Raw genomic sequence first — 5,830 nt, 5'->3', positions numbered from 1 at the left:
ACCATCACATATCCAGCCATGGTGCACAGGAAAGCTGACCAGAAGGACACAGAGCCCCTGGGTAAGCAGGCCGGGCCCGGCGAGGCCTCAGCCATGTTCTTCATGCGAGGCCATCAGATGTGTGCTGAACCTTGGGAATACCTGGTCCTCCCCTCCACGTTTCTTAGCTGTGTGTTTGTGGTGGGCCAGTAGTGGAGCTGTGTCCAGGCCTCTTAGGGCTGGAGCGGCCTGGTGAGGGCCGGCCAGCCTGCATGATGAGATAGCGTCCTGTGGGCTGAACAAGGTGACTTTTGCTTCAGGTGGTCATTTTCTGGAAGATTTTTGAGGAAGAGGTTAAGTAATGTACGTGTCAAATATTTAGAACCATTTTATTGTTGAACAAGTGTGGATTTATTTTGAAGTAAAATGTAAAATGTAGGTGAATTTGAAAGAAAAATTGAGTATTTGAAGAATGTTAGCACCTCCCACAGGCTGTTCCTGACTGTCCACTAAATTCCTGGGGTAGAGCGTCTTTTCCTCAGCTCTGTTCCACCCTTGGGTACTTGAGGAAAAATCTGAGAGACTGACTTAGTACTCCTGATTTTTTTATTTTTATAGTTGTAGGTTTGTTTAAATATGTTTTTTTTATTTTGAAGTATTGAAGATTAAATAAAGAATTCCATTTGAAGTACTGAGACCAGCACCTGCTGTGTGTAGTACGTGCTCTGTAGATGTTAACTGTTCGTTTTTTTGTTTGTTTGTTTTGTTTTGTTTTAAGATTTTTATTGGGGAATTGGAGGGATGGAAACAGTGCTGGGGAATTGGGGGAAGGGGAACAGACAAGTTGCTGTTGTTTTGTTCTTCAGTCTAGTTGTGGAGGACGTTGCTNAATATTTGATTTTTATGTCTTATAACCAGATACCAATAGCTAGGTGTGAAAACATGAAGCCATAGGATAATTGAAAAAATGATAAAGAAACAGCATAGAAGTACCATTTTACCCATCGGCGACCTTTTTTTCCCCTGGATCCAGGACCCAATCAAGGTTCATACATTGCTTTGGATTGTTAATGTATGATATTTTAATATAGAAAATTCATTTCCATGATACTGACTTTTTGAAGACGCAAGGCCAGTTGTCTTGTAGGCTTTCTCACACCCTGGATTTGTCTGATTATTTCCTCATTAGACTCACATTTTGGTAAGACTACAACCTACATGACATAGGATACTTTGCATCATTTAGGAGGCACACACTGTCCCCGTTCGTTGTTCTATTGGTAATGCTTGGTTTGATTACTTGGATAAGGTGGCGACCACCAGGCCTCTCTACCATAGAGCCTTTTTTCCTTTATGATTAATAATTGCTTCAGATTTTCTGGTGCTGTTATAAATATCTTATTTAAAATTTATTTTCTGTTTGTAGATCAAATAGTACTCATTTTTTGTATATTGATTTTTGTATGAAAGAACCAGACATAAACATCTCATCAATTCTAATACTTTATCGGTCCATTCTTTTAGACTTTCAGCACAATCATCACCTGTGGCTAACAGCAGTTTTATTTCTTTCCAGTCCTTGTATGTCTTTTTTCTTTTTCCTATCTTATTTTGGTGTCTAGGAGTTGAAGGGGTAGCATGCATCCTCCTCTTGTTTCTTCTCACAAAGGGAATCCTTTCACCTTTCCTCTTCCCCTTCCCTTTCATGAATAATTCAGTCTTAAAGACACCTAGTGGGCAGAGCAGGTAAGATTCTACATAGAAGTGTGACCTCGTGTGGGCTGTCAGAGTCCAAGCAAGATGGGAAAAGCACTCAAGGGAGAGAGGGTCTCTGCATGTGTGGGCAGCCCAGCATGGGATGTCAGAGCTCAAATAGATGAGGAGAATGTTCATTTGGGGTAAAGGCTCAGCATGGGATGTGGGTGTCCAAGTCCTATAAGAAGGTATCCATGCTGGATGGCCCAGTGTGGGATATGAGAGCCCAGATAGGGTGAAGAGAGAGAGGGTCCATAAGGCGGGTGGCCTGGAGTGGGATGTGAGCCCAAGTTGGGTGAGAGGGGGCTGTGCACAGCAGGGGTTGGCGGCGGTGATGGGAGAGTGGTTATGTACAGGGAGGGGGATTGACCGGATAAGTACACATAGTAAGGATAATGCCGGCCAGGTTTCACACCATCAGTGGAGGATATATGTACAAGAGAAGACCCACAGTTAATCCTGTAGTGTTAGACTGGAATTAAAAGTGTCAGTGTGTGTGTGTGTGTGGGGGGGGGTGTATGCACATATATGCCCTGGTTCTGTCCCTGAGAGGGCCTTGGAGCAGTGGTAGCAATAAGCACACGTGCCTGTCTTGGCTTCTAAGTACCATTGTCCACTGAAAGGTTCTCTTTGGCTGGTTCTAGGGCTGATGCAGAAAGTACAAGATTAACTTAGACTATATGTGCCAGAGAGAGGGTCAGTACTCAGAGAACAATGGATGGGGACGTGTCAAAAAGACACAGGAGCTAACTTGGAGGGCTCACACTGGCCAAATCTAGGATAGTTGAGCATGAAAATAAATGATGATAATAAACAGTTATAACCCATCGAATAAAGTAGAAATCTGCGAAATCCATGCAGTCATACTGATATAAGTGAATGAATGAACTGGAATTTTAAGTAACAGTCTACTTACACAGTTTCGAAGTACTCCCCCCACACACATAATCTTTATTAATTACAAAGAGGAGGGAAAGAGTCACTTTACAGTGGAGAAGTCTGGCAGTCACCTTACTCGGGTGGTCAAAGTGAGAACATCACCTAAGGTGGCAAATTGAAATCATGCACCACCTGATAGGGCGCAGTGAGAGGAGCAGGTCATCGCTTCTGGATTTTCCTGCCAAAGATGCACCAGCTGAATCTGATCAGGAGGAGAAATCAGACACACCCACGAGTAACTGGCCTTTAATCTTCAAAGTGTTAATGTCTTCAAAGTTAGACTAAGTGACCATTCTAGACTGAAGGAGGCTAAAGGGACAGGATAAGTAAATGCAACAGGTGGCTCTGAACTGGATACTTTTGCTATAAAGGGCATTATTGGAGAATTGGCAAACTTGAAAGTTTCAGATAATTTTTCTTTTCTAACGAGGTCACATAGTGAACCCCTCAGTTTTTTTTCTCGTGTTAAACTAACTTTGGATTCCTGGGATTCCTTATTCTCAATAATTTGCCTTTTTTGTGTGTTGTTAGATTTGATTTCTTTATATTTTGCTTAGGATTTTTGCACCTGTGATCATGAGTGACACTGGTTTGTAAACTCCTTTCTCATGTTGTCCTTTTGAGTTTGGTTATCTAGATTATGTGTTGGCCTCATGAAATGAGTTAAGGAATTCTCTATCTCTCACTTTAAAGCGCCCTGAAAGAGCACGTGTAAGATGGGAGACGCAGTACACGAGCAGGGTGCTGCCAGACAATTCCTCTTCAGTGGGTGTCCTCACAGCTGGCCAGGGGCTAGTCGTCTTTGGCTCTCCAAGTGACTGATCAAGAGCTAAAGTATGGATTACACCAGTGGACATGAGAGCCACCCTGGCCTAGAAACCCCATCCCCCAAATAGGAATCAGCATCTTTTGTGACATTTCTGTGGGCCCAGCTTCCAGAGACCCTCGAGGACATGCCTAGTTAGCACCAGGAGAGCTCAGAGCAGTGGTTTCCCACCAGGCATTTATAGTTATTTAGAGTCTTCCTAGTTCAGATACAGTCAATCAATAGAGGTCATGTTTACCATCAGCAGTGCTGCCTAATAACACAATTGGTATTTCCACTTTTATCAAGTTTCAAAGGGAACAGAACTAAAAGCTTAATCCCAAATCCAATGTGTCCAAAAGAGGCATTGAGAGAGAGAGAGAGATTTTCTTAAACCTTTACTCAGAGTAAGTTATATTTTTGTAGGGAATTGTCCATTTCATCTAAAGTTTCAAAATTACTGGCATAAAATTATTCGTGATGCCTACCTTAAGACAATTTTTTTGTACAGTATACCCACAGAAATGCATTAATCATACACTCTAACAAATAGTTACAAAGTAACCATAACCTATGTACCCACCCTCAGTGTCAAGATATTGTCTGTGTCCCCAGAAATTCCTCTTTCTCCTGTCCTGTGTGCTTATTTTTGACAGTTTGTCATTGTACTTAAAAAATCCTTTATAGGAATAATCTGAGGCCTAAGATAATGCTGCCTTCCTCCAGAGAGGCTTCTTATTGCTTCTGTCATGTGCTTGGTCGCCTGGTCCCAGGTTCAAAGCTGATGGCTCGCTGGACTGCCGGGCAGTTGGATTCCCGGTGTTCTGTCCGAGAGCGGGTTTAGTTCCCAAGGGCATGGCCTTTGGGGTTCCCAGCTTCCTGTGTTTGTGGCATAGGATATGGGAGGGAAGGTATCCTGTTAGATTCTTGTCCTTGCACTATAAGCTTTGACTTCCGTCCCCTTCATCATTTGAGGCCTCCACAATGAAAAGTTCAGAATTCCTGACTTGGAAAATGTGCCCAAGGCCAGTGCTGCCATGCCTTGCAGCTCCAGGGAGCATCATGGGAGTCTGTCAGTGTCTTCCCCGGGGGACGTAACTGTGCTGAGGGCTGCCCTGGAGCTGTGCAGTGCAGCAGAGGTGGCCCCCACGCTCCTCTACCTCCTAGAGTTTTGTTTTTTCTTCAATTTGGCCTGGATATTCCTCACTATCCTGTCATGTCAGCTCTTCAGAGATTTAACATTTTAAAAATATTTTACCCTTTCTTGGTTCTTTTCAGTTTTAGGTTGTTATGAAAAATCTAGCCAACCATTATCGGAAGCAGGATATTCTTGTCTGATGTTTTTAATAGCTTCACTGTTTTAAGAATGCAACACAGCAGTCATGAGGTTTCTTTCTCTCCCCTCAAACTAAACGCTCTGCCCTTGAAGAGGCTGGCCCGTGGTGCTGCTAATCAAACACCTGCTTTACTTTGATAATATGGTTTTTCTCTTTGTTTTTCAGTTTCTGGAAGAAAACGCTGATCCTACTGCCTTTGAAATTCAGGAAGAGTTAGAACAATATACAACCAAAATTGTACAGAACAACCTCCTGGGATCCCAAGGCGCACATGTGCGTTATCCTATCTCTCTTTTTTTTTTTTCCAAAATACTTGGTTTTTAGCACGATCATTCATGCATACTTTTGTTTTCCCAAAGTTGACCTGGGTTTAAATCCCAGCTCTGCCTCTTATGAGGCCTGTGACCTTGCAAGTTGCATAACTGACCCTGAGTAATCATGTCCTCGTCTTTGATGCCTGCTTTCAGGACCAAGGCAATTAAATAAAATTGGGTGGTTTAGGTACAGCGTCCAGCAAGGTTCTAGCTTACAGTCTCACTTAGAGAATGAGGTCATGTCCTTTTTTCTCTCTCCAACATTATAAACTACAGCTTCCTCTCTATTTCTCAGCTGCACCTATGTAAGTATTAATTTGTTCAGTGAATGAATGATGTAGATAATCAGCCTGTGGGACTAACTTGAAATATGATTCACCTCATGCCCAAGTTTCACACCAGAGTTTCTGATTTAAGTGGTCTGGGGTAGGGACCAAGTGGAAGTTACAAAAGCTCCCAAGTGGGTCTCATTTGCAGCCAGGCGCAGAACCACTCATGCAGCTTAACTGGATGTACCTTTCTTAGAGCCCTGAGGTACATCCAAGGGAGGCAGCAGGGAGGGCACACCAGCTGCATCCAGAGAGGTTTGTTTTAAATTAAAGTAAAAGTAATTAGCATTTATTGAATACTTCCTTTGTTCCAAGCCCTGACTGCATTCATGATCTCTTTATCAGTTATCATGATCTCTTTACCAAGTAATA

The sequence above is a fragment of the Hipposideros armiger genome, unplaced genomic scaffold (genome assembly GCF_001890085.2).
Source record: "Hipposideros armiger isolate ML-2016 unplaced genomic scaffold, ASM189008v1 scaffold_561, whole genome shotgun sequence".
Taxonomy (NCBI): Eukaryota; Metazoa; Chordata; class Mammalia; order Chiroptera; family Hipposideridae; genus Hipposideros; species Hipposideros armiger.
The sequence above is the reverse complement of the archived record's forward strand: the minus strand, read 5'-3'. Positions refer to the sequence as shown.